This window comes from Macaca nemestrina, chromosome 3 (assembly GCF_043159975.1).
Source record: "Macaca nemestrina isolate mMacNem1 chromosome 3, mMacNem.hap1, whole genome shotgun sequence".
NCBI classification, from domain to species: domain Eukaryota; kingdom Metazoa; phylum Chordata; class Mammalia; order Primates; family Cercopithecidae; genus Macaca; species Macaca nemestrina.
Genome location: NC_092127.1, coordinates 9,904,918 through 9,924,399, shown reverse-complemented (window position 1 = coordinate 9,924,399; position 19,482 = coordinate 9,904,918).

Below are 19,482 nucleotides of genomic sequence, written 5' to 3'. Positions count from 1 at the left end.
GAGATCTTGGGAAGATGTGCCAGATGTGCCAGGGGACACAAAGTATGGTGCAGTTTATTTTTCAGACCTTCTCTGAATATGAGAATGATATGGGAAGTTTTCCCACATGCCCACTGAGCTTTGGGTGAATACTTGAGCATAAAGATGGACATCCATTTTCGCAGAGCTTTCTGAATTCTGGAAGTTCTGTATTATAATAAGTGCCAGCATTTCTTTCAGCCCCTGGGACTTAGTGTGCCTGGAAAGAAATAGGGGCAATCTGTATATCACATCCATTCTCTGTAGCCCTCTAAGGCTTGGAAGAAGACTTCAGAATTGCCTGTAGCTTGATGGGCTAGAACAATGGGGCTTTCCAGGTGGCCGCTGTCAATTGAAGACTGGCCAACAGAAGAAAGCGTGGAGGGCCTATCTTTGACAAGGGAAGTGAGTCATGACTGGTCCTCTACAGAAATCTTCAATAGTAATGGAGATGGGTAAAGCCAATTACACCTCCAGGATGACGTGGATACAACCAAAATGGAGGCCACCACGTAGGTGCAGTTCGCCAGCATCAAATAGAAGGGTTCATGAACCAGCCTGAGGTAAGGGACGACTTCCTACCAGCGATATGACAGTCATGTAAGGGAACAGTCGTCGCCTCTGCTAGCACCCCCACTTTTTTGCTCCTAACAACAGCAGAGCTACAAGAAGGGGAGGAAGAAGGCAGCTCACTGTGATATCCTGCCCCCACACCACCTCTGCGCAGTAGCCAGCCCCTCAAACAAAGCTTGCATGGAGATTAGGAAGAGGCCAACATACTGCCACATTTGTAATTAAAGTTTTGCAAATAAATAGGAATGAGACTTAAGAGCCATTGAAAGTGTCCGGAGATTTATGGAATCTGAGGAAGCTATCTCTAAGTGACATACAACTCAATGAAAAATCTAGATTCTAATAGTCTAGTAAAAAGCTGTGTCTGGGCAAAATAAAATTATTTAATGTTTATGTCCCAATGAGCTCTTCAATAAACTGGCTGCAGTTTAATTATTACTCTGCTTCCCAGCTACATCACTTCCATCAGCTTTTAAAGATGCCCCACCTCTTTTTTTGCAACAAAACAGCATTTCCTTTTCCTCTTCAGAGCTGACAATTTTATTGAAAGTTTATATTTGCCATTTTTATTTACCTTATTTTCATTTTTTCCCAGGTTTTTCATCACTCCACCAAAAATATCTGTATCACTCAGTTGTTAAATCCAGAGGACATATTTCAACCATCACCTAATTTAGACTCAAGGCAGTACGTAATACAGTTAGCATGCTCTTAATTTAATTTATATTATAATATTTTAAAATATTTTAAAGTAAATTACCTGCACCAATATATTCTATACCTAAATACTTCAGAATATATTTTTTTCACATATCCACATAAATTCATACATAACTAATGCAATATTATAGCACTCTGTATAAGTGGTAATCATTCATTAAGATTATCTAATACTTACTCTATAATCAAGATTCTACACTTGAACCTAAAATATTCCTCATAATTAAGCCTTTCTTCTCAAAATACTCTCTTCTCTAAGCTTTTATGGCTCAACTATTTCTTGATATTTCCACTATCCATCAGCCTAGTTCTCACCTGAGTCCTTTCAAGCCATTCAATATTTAGTTTCCCCAAATACACTGCCGTGGAGATTTCTTCTCACTCTGGTCTGTGATCTCACCCATGTCTATGACTTTCATTACCACATTATATGATATGGTTTGGCTGTGTCCTACCCAAATCTCACCTTGAATTGTAGCTCCCGTAATTCCCATATTGTGAGGAACCCCGTGGGAGAGAATTGAATCATGGGGATGGTTTCCTCCATACTATCCTCATGGTAGTAAATAAGTCTCATGAGAGCTGATGGTTTTATAAGAGGTTTCCCCTTTCACTTGGTTCTCATTACCTCTTGCCTGTCACCATGTAAGACGTGCCTTGTGTCTTCCACCGTAATTGTGAGACCTTCCCAACCACGTGGAACTGTGAGTCCATTAAGGCTCTTTTTTTAAATAAATTACGCAGTCTCAGGTATGTCTTTAATATCAGCATGAGAATGGACTAATACATTATATTAATACTATATTATAACACTCCAGTTTTTATTCTCAATATCCAATTCATTGAAGATGCTGTCTTTACAGCTTTTCCTTATTCATTTCTCTTATCTCTCTGCCCACTACCTTAGGATAGGTTATTTATCTCCATGACCTCTGCTATTAAGGCCTTCTCATTGACACACTATGGTTTTCCTTATTTTATTTACTTAGTCTTATATTTGACATCTCTAAATAATATTATTATATATTTTATTATTTATAAATACTATTATTTGATATTCTTATATTTGATATTTCTAAATAGTGTTATTATCTGTACTTGCAGAATGTTTGCATTTTTCATCCAAACACAGGAGTAGCTGGTAGTTGAGAAAACATTTTGTAGTAAAAGAAATTAAAATATTTGACCATTTTCTTACTTAAGAACGTTAAGCAGCATTCTATTTCTCTTAGGATAAAGTCAAAAATCCTTAACATGAACAACAACAACAAAGATCTTGTGTGATCTGACTTGTAAGTACCTCTGCAGTCTTATTGAAAAATATTTTCCTTCAAGTTTTCTTCTTTCTGTTTAGAGAGATCTCTTTTTTCAGTTCCTACAACCCACAGTATTTTTTAATTGTTACCTGTCTCCCAAATTTTCACCAGTCCCCACCACTTTCATCTCCCACAGATATCACATGTCAGCTCAAATATCTTATTCTCAAGGAAGTCTCGGCAGATTTCTCTGTTACATTCTCTTAGGAAAGCATTATAGCAGTTGATAAATACAACTCCTTTGTGTGATTACAGACTGAGGGCCATCTCATCCATTAGTTTCTGAAGAACAAGAAGTCCAGGAAGGTGTCACATTAAACCTATGATTTACACAGCTCTGGCGTCATAGGGGATGCTCCATAAATGCCTGCGGAATGGATAACCAAATGAAGGGAGGTACATGAATGATTGTTCACTTATCTGAGGCTTAATGTATTTTGATCATGTAGAACTTGCATGTAGGTTAATAATATTGAGTGAATGCATGATATTAAAAGTAGGCTTTATTTAGTAAGTATATCCTAACTTCCATGAATATGCATTTGTCAAATGGGTCATGAAGTTTTGGAGGAAAACTGTTACAAAACTAGACCACAAAGTATACCTCAATACATAGATTTTTTTAATAAAGTCATCTTAGTTGTACGTATTAATAAATCTATATTGTGATCCTTTGGGTATATATCCAGCAATGGGATGGCTGGGTCATATGGTACATCTAGTTCTAGATCCTTGAGGAATCGCCATACTGTTTTCCATAATGGTTGAACTAGTTTACAATCCCACCAACAGTGTAAAAGTGTTCCTACTTCTCCACATCCTCTCCAGCACCTGTTGTTTCCTGACTTTTTAATGATTGCCATTCTAACTGGTGTGAGATGGTATCTCATTGTGGTTTTGATTTGCATTTCTCTGATGGCCAGCGATGATGAGCATTTTTTCATGTGTCTGTTGGCTGTATGAATGTCTTCTTTTGAGAAATGTCTGTTCATATCCTTTGCCCACTTTTTGATGGGGTTGTTTGTTTTTTTCTTGTAAATTTGAGTTCTTTGTAGGTTCTGGATATTAGCCCTTTGTCTGATGAGTAGATTGCAAAAATTTTCTCCCATTCTGTAGGTTGCCTGTTCACTCTGATGGTAGTTTCTTTTGCTGTGCAGAAGCTCTTTAGTTTAATTAGATCCCATTTGTCAATTTTGGCTTTTGTTGCCGTTGCTTTTGGTGTTTTAGACATGAAGTCCTTGCCCATGCCTATGTCCTGAATGGTATTACCTAGGTTTTCTTCTAGGGTTTTTATGGTATTAGGTCTAACATTTAAGTCTCTAATCCATCTTGAATTAATTTTCGTATAAGGAGTAAGGAAAGGATCCAGTTTCAGCTTTCTACTTATGGCTAGCCAATTATCCCAGCACCATTTATTAAATAGGGAATCCTTTCCCCATTTCTTGTTTTTCTCAGGTTTATCAAAGACCACAATGAGATACCATCTCACACCAGTTAGAATGGCAATCATTAAAAAGTCAGGAAACAACAGGTGCTGGAGAGGATGTGGAGAAATAGGAACACTTTTACACTGTTGGTGGGATTGTAAACTAGTTCAACCATTATGGAAAACAGTATGGCGATTCCTCAAGGATCTAGAACTAGAAGTACCATATGACCCAGCCATCCCATTACTGGGTATATACCCAAAGGATTATAAATCATGCTGCTCTAAAGACACATGCACACGTATGTTTATTGCGGCAGTATTCACAATAGCAAAGACTTGGAATCAACCCATATGTCCATCAGTGGTAGACTGGATTAAGAAAATGTGGCACATATACACCATGGAATACTATGCAGCCATAAAAAAGGATGAGTTTGTGTCCTTTGTAGGGACATGGATGCAGCTGGAAACCATCATTCTTAGCAAACTATCACAAGAACAGAAAACCAAACACTGCATGTTCTCACTCATAGGTGGGAACTGAACAATGAGATCACTTGGACATGGGAAGGGGAACATCACACACCGGGGCCTATCACGGGGAGGGGGCAGGGGGGAAGGATTGCACTGGGAGTTATACCTGATGTAAATGATGAGTTGATGGGTGCTGACGAGTTGATGGGTGCAGCACACCAACATGGCACAAGTATACATATGTAACAAACCTGCACGTTATGCACATGTACCCTAGAACTTAAAGTATAATTAAAAAAAAAAAAAGGCCGGGCTAGGTGGCTCAAGCCTGTAATCCCAGCACTTTGGGAGGCCGAGGCGGGCGGATCACGAGGTCAGGAGATTGAGACCATCCCGGCTAACACGGTAAAACCCCGTCTCTACTAAAAAATACAAAAAAAAAACTAGCCGGGCGAGGTGGCGGCGCCTGTAGTCCCAGCTACTCGGGAGGCTGAGGCAGGAGAATGGCGGGAACCCGGGAGGCGGAGCTTGCAGTGAGCCGAGATCGCGCCACTGCACTCCAGCCTGGGCGACAGAGCGAGACTCCGCCTCAAAAAAAAAAAAAAAAAAAAAAGCTGAACTTTGGTTTAAAAAAAACTCTTACAATTTATTAAGATTAAATCAATTTATTAAGAAAAAAATCTATATTGTGTAACAAAATGATGAGCAAACAGAAATGAAATCACTAGCAATATTTTTAACTAATAATTCTCAATTCAAAGATAAAATCTAAAAAGGATAGACTATTTTTCAATTACACTAGATTTTAAACCCTAAAAAAAAAAAAATTCAGCCTGGTGCAGTGGCTCACGCCTGTAATCCCAGCACTTGGGGAGACCGAGGCCGGCGAATTACGAAGTCAGGAGATAGAGACCACGGTAAAACCCCGTCTCTACTAAAAAAAATAAATAAATTAAAAAAAAAAAAAAAAAAAAGTTAGCCGGGCGTGGTAGTGGCGCCTATAGTCCCAGCTACTCGGGAGGCTGAGGCAGGAGAATGGCGTGAACCCAGGAGGCGGAGCTTGCAGTGAGCTGAGATCGCGCCACTGCACTCCAGCCTGGGATCAGAGCAAGACTCCGTCTCAAAACAAAAAACAAACAAACAAAAAAAATCCCCTAAACAATACACCGAGGGGAATTAGTGACTTTTGACCCTGTAATGGGTGCCAAATGGAACTTCAATTTTACAGTTGAAGTTGTATTTACTTGTACAAAAAATAGTTCCCAAGAGGTAACTACTAACTGAAGTACTTTTTAAAAATGAATGAGTGAATCATCATACAGAAAGTCAAAAGAGAAAAGAACAGAGATTATGGAAACACAGTTATAGCAACTAAGAAAGCAAAGGGTCCATATCTTTAGTAAGAAAATAGTTCAAATTAATAAATCAGAGAAATCTAAGGACAGTGAAGGAACAATATACAGCAAAAGGCAACTTGCTACAAGGCAAATATGCCTAGCAAGGTGGTAACAATCAGGGAGCTTCAGACCTGGAGGATGATGGTAACTACTAGAATTTAAATTTCTTCACTTAACCTTCAAAAGGAACATAAGTTCGACAAGGAATAAACATAAAATCATGCAAGATGTGTACCTTCAGAATCATTAGAAGACAGAGAACACCACGAAATCCAGACAAGCTATAAGGAGCAAATAAACTCTAAATCCCAACATAGCTGTCCCTGCCACTGCAAGCCTGTGGGTAAGAAAGAGAGCCAGGAGAGGGAGGCGAAAGAGGAACCATGAAAAAGAGGAGAGGAAAAGTGGTAATGTGGACAAAAAGTACAACAAAGAAACTCCTTAGAAGTTGGGAACTAGGTATGAACATTGTCAAAGCGTCTCTGGGACATGTAGTTCCCAATACCAAATACAGAAAAGGGGCTTGAAATGAAGCGGATGGGGGTGACAGCCTTGATGAGGTACAGCTTCAAAGGCAGAGCAGTTGGGGAAGCGGGCTCCTTGAGGACATGGCAGTGAAATCAAAGAAGAAAGAAAAGGGGAAATTGAGGAATCTGTAGAAACCAAAGAGAAACAAAAACCTCCAAAACTTCTCTTCCTGCTCTTACCGCCATGGCCAACTTCATCCATTAAGGAAACTGAATGTTACTATAGTGCAGAAAGGGGCATTCCTTCTAGTATGTATGTAGGAATAGAAGAGAATTAAAAAAAAAAATTTAATACAACATCATGTAAGAAAAAAACCCAGGAAGTATAAATCATGTCATCTTACCTAATAAAAATCAATACCCTTTATCCCCCAAAAGAAACAAAAATCAGAGGAAAAGAAAGTTATAACACAACATTCCAAGATGAATTATATATTCTCCAACAAGCACATGGAGATAAGCAAACAAGAAAGAAAATAAAATACAACACAAAATGCAAAAACCAAGATAGAAATAGACTAAAATGACAAAACAACAGAAAAAAACAATGCAGTGAGGATTGATTAAAGTTGTGAAAGAAATTAAAGATAAAGAGGAAATCATCTCAGATGAGGGACAAATTAAAATTAGCCAGGAACGATCAACTTTGAGATATATCTTAGTAAAATCATCAAACTTGATGGCAAAGATATCCTCAGGGAAAGCAAACAAAAGTTTAGAATGTTTAAAGGGTAACATGAATAGGTTCCATTCAGGCTTTGTGTTTTCTGCTTCTCTTTGTTCTACTAGTTTTGTGATTCAGTGAGAAACTAGTCCTTGTTTGGGAACCGACAGCTGAAAAGACTATGATGCTTACCATGGTGAGTGAAAAAACAAGGAAGGGTTCAGGACCGATAAAATTATCATATTAAATTGCAAGTTTCAGGGCAGCATAATTCTATGCTGCGCTTTAAGACCAACAGGTGTGCACCACTTTGTAAACTAATGAAAGCCTATTGTGATTGACGGTTTACCAATGGAACAGATCAGATTCAGATTTGATGAGCAGCGAATCAATGAAACAGACACATCAGCACACTTGGAAATGGAAGATGGAGAAAAATTGATACAATAGAGGACAATATAGAATACCAGAAAAATTGACCTGATACTTTATAATTCTGTTCCTGTAAACAAGGTACATGTTCAAGTAATGAACAATTTGATTCCACCACCACTACATTCTTGCTGCTTTAATACTATCTTCTCTCCCTCCTCATTTCTTTATTTTACACAAGATAACTTCTATATACATATATGAATGTGAATTTTGCAAATGTTGCATTGTTTTATTTTATTGTTTTACTAAAATGACCAATGGTATGTTTTGATGGACATGATATATAAATAAGATGAGAGAAAAAAAAAACACAAAAAACTCCTGTTTTTATAAAAATCCCTCTTTCTCCTTTAGAGCCTTCAGGTTTTAAATAACACACCAGACACAATTCTTCCTTCTGTGCAGCAGATACGAGAGGCAACATTTTCACTTTTATGTTGGAGGGGGTGTCATGGCATGCCTCAGACCAGTGGAGCTAACTGAATCTTACATCCTGAATCTTCGTAAGGTTTCTCTCCCATCCTCTGGAGTGCCTGTGTCTTACTGAGCCTACAGCAGTAGAAGCCAACTCTTGCTCATCTTGCCTGCTCAACGTGATGGCATCAATGCAGTGGATCAAAGTGAAGTGCAATGTGATGTCCAGATGGCCTAGACTCTTCAGATTTTATTATGATAGAGTGCCTGAGCACTGATACAGCTCTAGGGAAAAACTCTGAGTAATTATGTTGTCCATTGCACATGAAAGTTAACTTTCTGATGATTTCTTTTCATTCTAATAGAAAGACATGTATTCAATTAGTCAATGATCATATACCATATACCTGAGGCTTTGTTAATCTGCTTCAGCCATGCTACAAAATATGACATGATACCCACAATCAGGATTACCATTTGATTGAGCTGGCAGTAACCATTTCTGTGGTTCATCTGGATTCTTCTTCTGAGAAACAACTTGTGAATCAAATTTCTGAGTGGATCACTCACCCATGCATGCATCCTGGAACTTTAATAATAGCATTAATATCTGCCACACACACACACACACACACAACACATGCACGCACTTAATGAGGTGGGATTTTGTTTTTGATCTACATACAATGTTGGCAACTGGGAGGTTTCAGAGGATTTCACCTGCTTCCTCATTAAAATATTACAGCCCTTTTATGGGTGTTACTCCAAATGTCCAGTATATAAGCATAAATTTCATACTTAGGAATCAGAGAAATAAGTTGACAAGCATGTGGGCGGTCAGAGGGTGGATCCATTATAGGCCAGAGTTTAACCAGCACTCCATCAATTACCTGGTTCCGTAGGCATCCACTTTAACCAGAGAGCAATAGTTTGCATCTCCTTTATCAATGTCAACTTAGATGTGTGTCCCATAGTTCACACATGGTCTGGGTGTTCCCTTTTTCTCACTGTGCAGAAACTGATGTAAAAGGCAATAGTTTCTTTGGGTAAGGAAAATAATTCCAATATATATTTGTTAGGGTGTGGCAGAGTTCTTCCACCTAGAGACCTAGCTGTCTCTTTAGTTCATGGGTTCCGGATTGAAAACCTGCCTGTTTCTCAAATGCAGCAAGGGACAGAACTGGCTTCGTAATTAATGGGTCTCAATGAAAATCAAATTGTGAGGTCCATTATTGAAAAAGCAGAAAACAGAGCTGTTGACAGTAGGGCTATACTAATACCTGGGGCTGTTTCCTTTCTTTTGCTGTGTCTCATTATTTGTCATGACACTTCATATTTGTTACCTGATATTTTCCAAGAAAAATAATTATTTTAAAATATTTTTTAAAAATATTTAAATAATTATTTTGAAATATTTTTTAAAAAATAAGAAGTAGAAAAGATAAAACTTGGCGATCTATCTGAAGTAGCAAAGTTGGAAATCAGTGGTGATGAGTTCTTCAATTTTCTTCTGAAACTAGTGTGGTTATTTAATTTAAAAAAGATACAGCGTATCTTTACTGAGTTATCTGAAATTGTCATGTTATTAGAATGGGTTTCTCTCCAGAGTTTAATTTGTGAAGAAATAGCTAGTACTGTTGAAGACTTCAGGGAAGGCTTCAGAAGTTTCAAAAGAGACCAGGCGCGGTGGCTCATGCCTGTAATCCCAACATTTTGGGAGGCCAAGGCGGGTGGATCATTTGAGATCAGGGGTTCTAGACCAGCCTGGCCAATGTGGCGAAACCCCATCTCTAATAAAAATACAAAATTAGCCAGGCATGGAGGTGCATGCCTGTAATCCCAGCTACTCAGGAGGAGAGGCAAGAGAATCACTTGAACCCGGGAGGCGGAGGTTGCAGTGAACCGAGATTGCACCACTGCACTCCAGCCTGGGAAAAAAGAGTGAGACTCTGTCAAAAAAAAAAAGAAAGAAAGAAAGAAAAAAGAAGAAGAAGTTGCAAGAGAAACAGAAAAAGTGGTTCAATTCATACACCGTCAATGGAAGCTGTGTCTACACGGAATTGTGGAATCTTGAAGAAAACAGCTGTTACACTGCTCCATATGGATTTGAGTTTTTTTTGTTTCATCTGCATACTGACTTTGCAGAGAAAATTCCAAATTTTTTTTGAGCAATGTATGTATGTATTTTGTCATCCTAAACTATTTTTAAAAAGTTATCTTTAACCATTTTGGCAGAATATAACAATATTTTTTGCAAATACTCCATAGAAAAAAAATGATAGCATAAGCCAGAGGTTTTTCGCATATAAAGGGGTTTGTCTGAGTTATAAATATAATGTAATTATATTTATGTTAATTTTTATCAAGCAATAATTATAAATATTTTTAAATAAAAAAATAAAAATAATTGACTGGGCACAGTGGCTCACGCCTGTAGTCCCAGCACTTTCGTAGGCTGAGACAGGCAGATCACCTGAGGTCAGGAGTTTGAGACCAGCCTGGGCAATATGTCAAAACCCCATCTCTACTAAAAATACAAAAATTAGCTATAGGCACTGTTGCATAGACTTCTAGTCCCAGTTACTTGGGAGGCTAAGGCGGGAGGATCACCTGAGCCTTGGAGGTATAGGCTGCGGTGAGCTGAGATCACACCACTGCACTCCAGCCTGGGCAACAGAGTGAGACCTTTTCTCAAACAATAATCATAATAAATTTTCTGCATAGATGTTATAATGTGCCTTTTGTACCATGTGATTTTTAATTGCAAGAATGAGAGCATTTCATTGATATAAGAAATCACTGAAATTACTCAATTTGTATTTTATAGCTCTGACATGGCGATGTATTTCATTCTTAAAAGAACAATGTAAACACTGCACACACTAAACTCTACCTCTTAATACATTCACGTTCTACCAACACTCTGTAAGATGTGTACCTTATACTCACTTTGAGTCTCCCACACAGTGTGGGTGCACTGGAATTCTATGCTCAGGGGCATCATGAACTTTGTATGTGAGTCGGGCAGTGAGGACGCGTAGGAGATGTGCACACTGCATAAACCTCCTTTGCTCAGACACAAGCTCGATTGGCTCATCAGACTTCACTTCCAAAATACCAGTTCAAAGGAAAAGTTAGCAATAATTTTAAGGTATAAATAGCAGAGCATTAAATTAAATGTGAGGCCATTTTGAGTATGGGGCCCTGTGTGATTACACAGGTAACACACTCAAGAATCCAGTCTTGGCACAGAATTTTTAATTTGTATGAATTAGCTGGTATCAGGCTTCTCCTCCTTCTTTCCTGTCCCTACAGGTGCTATGTTCAATTAAATACTGCAGGCCTAGCCCCACGACTACCGGCTCCTGCCCCTCCATTGTCCCTATGACTTGGGAGTCCCATCATCCCAACAGTGTCACCATTTCTCTTAAACAGCCTTAAAAGGTCATTTCATCATTCAACATTGCGCTTCCTAGAAACTGAACTAAACCAAACTTTATTTTCCTTAAAAAATAGTTATCTCACCAAGATTTCAAATTTATTTGTATGGAACTCTGCTGGTCTTTGCTAGTGTCATGTGGCTATTGAGGACTTGAAATGTGGCTCGTCTAACTTGAGATTTGCTGTAAGTGTGAAATAAGTATTAAATTTGTAACATAGATGCTCTTCAACTTATGATGGGGTTGGCAGAGCCTTAGGAACCTTTGGGACTATAACAAAGATTTAACATTTATGTCACAGGAGTCTTAAAAAGAGATGAGAAAGAGAGTAAGGCTGAACAAGGATTCGAAAAATTAATAGCTGGGAACTTCAAAATTTGGCAAAAGACGTAAATATACTGATACAAGAGTAAGAGAATCCAAAAAAGGATGAATTCAAAGAAATCTACAGCAAGACACATCATAACTAAACTTCTGAAAACTAAAGATAAAGATAAATGTTGAAAACATCCAGAGAAAAATGACACCTTACCTATAGGACAATAAAACCATTCAAATAACAGCGGGTTTTTCAAATCACAAAGGACATGGCACACCATTTTTCACATTTTAAAAGAAAAAGAATGTTACTCTCTAATCTCATATCCAGCAAAATTATTCTTTCTGGTAAGAGAAGGAAATTAAGACATGCTCAGATGAAGGAAAACTAAGAGAATCTGTTGCCAGCAGTCCTACTCTAGAAGAATGACTTATTGGAGTTCTCTAAATAAAGCCAAAAGAAAAGAAACTTGAGAACATTGAGAAGAAAGAAAGAACACACTAAGCAAAACCATGAGTAAATATAACATACTTCTCTTCTCTAGAGTTTTCTAAATAATTCTGATGCTGAAGCAAAAATTATAATACTGTCTGATGTATTTCTAAATATGTATAGAAGAAACATTTAAGATCATTATAAGTGGTGAAGGGTAAGGAGATGTAAAAGGAGGTGAAGTTTCTATATTTTACTCAAACTAGTAAAAAAATATGAGTAGACTGGGATAAGTTCTGTATGCATAACTAAATTAAAAAGTTGTATGAAAACACATACTAAAAAATACTATGGAAAACTCAAAATGAAATTGTAAAATATGTTTAAGTAACCCATAGAATGGTATACACATAAAAGAGACAGGATAAAAACAGAGGTGATAAACATAAAACCAAAAAATAAAATAAAATGGCAGACTTAAGTCCTAACATACCAATAATTAAATTAACATCCAACGTTAATAAACATCCTAATTACAAAACACAGATTTGCAAAATGGATTTAAAAAGTCTCAACTATATGTTGTCTATAAAACTCATTTAAAATATAAAAACCTACGTAGGTTGAAAACAAAAAATGGAAAAGATAGATCATGCTACAGTTAGGTTGAAATGTGTCCCCCAAAGATAGCAGGTGGTAATTCCTGGAACTATGCTACCTGATTTGGGAAAGGGATCTTTGATGTAAGGGTAAATGAAGGATCTTGAGAGGAGGAGATTTATCTCACGTTATCTAGATGTGCCCTAAATGCCATCGTAAGTGTCCTTATGAGAGAAAGGAGGAGAGAGGTTAAACAAACAGAAGAGAAGGTAACATGATCCTCGAAGCAGAGATTGCAGTGATATAACCATTGGATGCTGGAAGAGGCAAGGAACAGATTCTCCCCTAGAGAGACTGTATCCCTGCCAGCACCTTAATTTCAGACTTTTGGCCTCCAGAACTGTGTGAGAGAAATTTCTGTTATTTTAAGCCATCAGTTTGTGTTAATTTGTTAAAGCTGCCACAGAAAATGAATACACATGTCAACATTAATAAAAAGAAAACAAGAATGACTTTGTTAATATCATATAGAATATATTCAGATCCAAGAATATGATCAGGGAGAGAACAGGACAATATAGAATGTTAAAAAATAAGCCATCAAGGAGACATAGCAATTCTAAATATGTATTACCCAAACACGAGGCCTACAAAATGTGTGAAGCAAAAATTAATAGAACAAAAATATAGTCAAATCAAGTATTATATTTGGAGACTTAACACTCACTCTCAGCAATCGATGGAACAATTAGGAGCTAAACAAAGATGTAAAAGGACTAAACAATACTATTAGTCAGTAGGACCTAATCAACAGTTACAGAAAACTCTACTCAAGCACAGTAGAATACACATGACTGTCAAATGTCTGTAGCAAGTATACTAATAATAACCCAGCCATCAAGCAAATCTCAACAAATTTAAAACATATGCTGTGTCCTCCAAACACAATGGATTCAAATTAAAAATCAGTAAGAGAAAGATAACAGAAAAATCTCCGAGTACATAAACTAAACAATAGACTTTAAATAAAAAATTCATGGGTAAGGTAAAAATCTTGTACATGTACCCACTGAATCTAAAATAAAACTTTAAAAAAATCCATGGTTAAAGGAGAATTATGAAGAAAAATAAAAAAATACATTTAATCCAATGAAACTATAACGTACTAAAATCAGGCAGATACAGCCAAAGCAGTACTGAACGGGGAATTGAAAAAACTAAGAACATACATTAGAAAATAGGAAAAAGTCTCAAATCAGTAATCTAAGCTTCAACCTCACAAGACTGGAAACAAAGAGCAAAATTATTTCAAATCAAGGAGGAGGAAGGAAATAAACGTAAGAACCAAAATTAATGAAATTTAAAATAAGAAAATAATAGGTAATAGCAATCAAACAGAAAAAGCTGGTTATTTAAAAAGTTCTATAAAACTGAAAATCATCTAATAAGACAGATAAAGAATAAAAGGGACAAGAAATAAATTGTCAATATGAAGTCTGATGTAGGTCTACCAACCCTGCAAACATCAAAATGATAATAAGGAAATAATACAGACATCTCTACACATGTAAATTTGACAACTGAAATAAAATGGCCTGATTTCAAAAATAAAAAACCACATCTTACCTCATGTGGAATAGTTAATTTGAAGTCACATAACTCTTAAGGAATTTGAATATGTTACTTCGAAATCCTAAAAATATAATCTCTTAGCCCAGATAGTTTTACTTTTGAATTATATCAAACCTTTAACATTTCTATACACTGTTATCCAGCAAAGAGAATATAACTTTATAATATAATATTTATAATATATTTATAATTTTATAATATAATATAATATTGTATTATTATAATATAATATAAACTTACCAATTTATCTTATGAAACTAGTATTACCCTGATAACAAACTAGACAAAGCCAGTACCAAAAAAAGTCAGAAAGAAAGAAAACTACCAAATATTAACTTTCATGAATATAGACAGAAAAATCCTTAACAGGATATTATCATATACAATTCTTCACCTCACTAATCAAATGGATGCATTCCAGCCAGGGATGTAAGTTGGTTCAATGTTTGACTATCAATCAATTTTATTCACCATGTTAAGAGGATAAAGAAGATCCTATCAATCAATGTAGAGAAGACATTTGACAAAATTCAATACCCATTCATGAGGAAAACTCTCAGAAAACCAGTAATAAACAACAATAAGTATATAGGGAAAACCTACAAGTAACATTGTACTTAATGAGGCAAGACTGAATTGTTTTCCTCCTCCAGTTGGGAATAGGACAAAAATACTCACTCTCAGCAGTCTCATCCAACATAGTGCTGGAACTTCTAGACAGTACGAGAAAACAAGGAAACAAAATAAGTGGCCTGAGTGTGGTGGCTCACGCCTGTAATCCCAGCACTTTGGGAGGCCGAGGTGGGTGGATCACAAGGTCAGGAGTTTGAGACTAGCCTAACCAACATGGTGAAACCCCATCTCTACTAAAAATAAAAAAATTAGCTGGGCATGGTGGCACTTACCTCTAATTCCAGCTATTCGAGTGGCTGGGGCGGGAGAATTGCTTGAACCCGGGAGGCGGAGATTGCAGTGAGCTGAGATGGTGCCACTGCACTCCTGCCTGGGCAAGAGAGCGAGCCTCCCTCTCAAAAAAAAAAAAAAAAAATTAAAGACATACAGATAGGAGAGGAAGAAATGAAACTGCCTTTATTTGCAGATGACATAGTTGTCTATGTAAAAGACCTAAAGGATTTTTTTTTCTAAATAGAAGTAACAAGTGAATTCAGCAAAGTCACAGAATATAAGCTAAACATTTTTTAATCTATCATATTTGTATATACTAGCAAGGAGAACACGAAGCCTGAAATTAAAAATACATTTGCATTTGCGATCAATAAAAGGAAATATTTATGTGCAAATGTAACAAAACACATAGACAACTTCTATGCTGAAATCTACATAATGCTAATGAAAGAAATAAATGCCGTAAATAAACAAAGAAATACACACTTTTCATGCATTGGAAGAGTCAGCCTAGTAAAGATGTCAATTCACTTTCCATTGACATACAGGTTGAATGTAATTTCTAATAAAAGCCCAGAACAATTTTTTTGAACTATAGACAAGTTTATTCTAACATTTCTTTGAAAATTTAAAATACTGGAATAGATAAAGCTATTTTCCAAAAGAAGAATAAACTGAAAGAAATCAGTCTATCCATTTTCAGGACCCATTAGATAGCTACAGTAATCAATACTGTGATAGTAGCACAGAAATAGACACGTAGATGAATGGAACAGAATACAGAACCCAGAAAGGCCTATGCAAATACTGTCAACTTATTTATGACTAGCGTTCAAAAGCAATGCAACAGAGAAAATATAAACTTCTTAACACATTTTGCTAGAGCAATTGAACATTTCTGGAGAGACAAAAATGACAACCTTAACCCAAGTTTCACACCTTACCCAAATCAATCACAGAGCTAAAATGTAAAATGTACAACTGTAAATGTTATAGAGAAAAAAATAAAATATTTGAGATCTAAAGCTAAGTAAAGAGTTGTTAGACAACACCAAAAAGTATGATTCATTAAAAATGCACAAAAATATGACTTTATTAAAACTAGAAGCTTTTGCTCTATGAAAGACCTTGTTAAAAGAATGAAGACAATTTAAAAAGTAGGAGAAAATATATGCAAACTACATATAGAACACAGGACTAGTATCTAAAATATATTTTTAAAAGCTATCAAAACTCAACTGTTAAAATGTAAACAATCCAACTACAACATGAGCAACACAGAAACACTTTCCCAAAGACATACTGATGGAAAATAAAAACATGAAAAGACGTTCAACATCATTATCATTAGGTCAATGCAAATTAAAATCACACTGAGATATTGCTATATGCCTATTCAAATGGCTAAGCAAAAAACAGCATCTATAACAAATGACGGCAAGGATGCAGAGAAAATGGATCCTCACATTGCTGTTGGAAACATGACATGGTACCACCAGCATTACCACTAGAAAGCATTTTGGCAGTTTCTTTAAAAATTAAACATGTGACTGTCACATGACATAGCAATTTCACCCTTTCTGGGGGCATTGATCCCAAATAAATAATCTTCGTTTTACTACTAGTGATGTGTTAATGTTTCCTGTTATATGTTCCTATTTCTTCTCAATCTCTGGCATTTTCTTTTTTATATAAGTAATTAATGTGTATTTGTGAGAATGTGTGGGTGTTTGGGCGTATTTAAAACACTGATGATCGTAATGATTGTATAACCATTCTGAATTGTTTTTTATTACTAATCATAGTCTTTTTCTCATTTAGTGCTTTTCATCTGAACTATATTTGTTCTGATATAAAATTCTCAATCCTTGATTTTTTATTGTTTCGTTTGCCTCGTGGGTTTTTGTCCATCCCTCTGTTTTTAGTCCTTTTGAATCACTGTTTTAGGTGTTCCCTAAGAGTGGGTTTATATTGATAAACCACTCTGAAAATCTTTGTTGTAAATTATTAACAGTAAAGCACACTCATGTTCATGGATGACATATTGTCCTCAACTTCGTCATATATTTGCATTATCACTCCTGGATTGTAATGATAAATGCCATCATCAAATTTGTGAGGGTATTATTTATTTATTTATTTATTTATTTATTTATTTATTTATTTATTTACTTTTGTTATATTTTAAATTTACTTTTGAACTTTTAAAAGGTTTTTATTTTTATTTTAGTAGTTACTTTGCATTTGCAAGTTTGATAGAGACATTTTTTCTTGCTTAACGTTTTACAGTGGAGTCTGTCAGTTTTGAATGGCGATTTTAATTCTGACTTATTCTCTACAACACAGTCAATGATGCCAATCTGCTTTTTATTTTTTCTCCCTCTTCTTCTTTTTTGGTAATGATGCACTACTTCTGTGTTGTCAAACATAAAATGTTTTCATACTTTTCTTCACCCATATCCTTAAATTCAGCTTGGTATTACAATTAAATATATTTAAGGTTTACATTAGCCTGTTGCTATAACTTCCCCAGTTTTCTTTTGATTGGTTAACTTCATCCTCCAGTAGATTCTTCCAGAAGCACATGTGTATGCATTATTTCCTGAGTTAATTCATATCCAAAACTATATTCTGAAGCCTTACATATCTGAAACTCATCTAAATACAAATTCCTTAGTTTATACATTTTTTTTTCCTCAAGCCTCTTGAAATTGCTACTTCTCTTTTGCCTTGACTTCTATGTTATCTTGAGGACAGTAACATCACTTGTTTTCTCAAGTAAAACATTTCCTTAAATAACAAACTGTATGACATAAATGGAAACGATCCAGGAATCATTTATTTAGAGTAATTGCCCCTACATAAAGATCAATGTCGGTCAGGCACGGTGGCTCACGCCTGTAATCCCAGCCCTTTGGGAGGCCGAGGAGGGCGGATCACAAGGTCAGGAGTTTGAGACCAGCTTGGCCAACATAGTGAAATCCTGTCTCTAATAAAAATACAAAAAATTAGTCAGATAGATTGATAGCTGTGGGTAAGACAAATTGAGGAATGTTAGTGGAAGAGGGAGGTAAGTATCACTTGCAGCCCTAAAATCAACTGCAGAGCTGGGAGCTGCATAGCATCTTACTAACTTCCTTCTAATTTCTTCCTCTAGAAGACAAGCCCACGGGAACTGTGGAGCAGATGCTCTGCAAATATGCGAGTAGATTTGAATCCGTGCAGTAGAAAGGATGAACTATCTAGAGGCGGCATCACCCTTTTTCTTAACCTCAGCACATGATTTGAAGATAAGAAGGCTTACCAAAACTTATTTCTCCACACTGTGTATTCGCATTTCAGAACTAAAAGGCAGAAGCATATCACGTATTTTAAAAGATTGCTTTTAAAAGATTCTCCCAAGCCCTATATTTTTTTAGAGAACAAAATGGAGATGAGTCCATGAATAGAAAAGACCTACTCTTTCTTTTGATTCATGCTTATATATCTGGAATAAAGCAGGGAGATGTCTAACAATTTTATGATAATATCAACTATTTTTCCTGGGCTGCTTTAATTCAGCAAAGCAGAGTTGCTTCTGATGGAATTCTGAAATACAGATTGTTCCTGAAACTAGGAACTATTAACTAAGAAGTGTATTTGAGGTTTTTAGCACTTAATTTGGTATAATCATGCCTTATGAAGTAATAGTCAAGACGTTGTATAGTGTTTCCAGCTGTCAGACATTTTTATAAGAAAGGGTCCTGTTCTCCCCATCCAGACATAGGGCTTCACACCCATCTTGCTTCCTGGGTCCTCCAACATAATATAGTAGATTTGCAATTAGCCTTCAAAATATGACTTATTGTCTCTACTCTCACATCATCTTAGGTGTGATATGGAGGTAGACTATAATTTTCAGAAAAAAAAATCCATACTATACAAACAGTATCATTATAGCACACTGGAACCCGAAAGCTCTTTATTATCACATGCAGAGTGAAGCCTACAAGAGCTTGAATGTTTCTCACAAGTGAGTCACAGAAAGTTCTCTGAAGAGGAAAACTGGGAAAGGATTGAGGTTCTCTCTCAATCTTCTGTCCTCTCCCTCCTTCACTGTCCCTTTGATTTCCTCCCTCCTTCATTCCTCCCACTCTCTCATCATCTCTTCACTCCATTTATCCTCCTTCTGTCCTTCTCTCCCTCT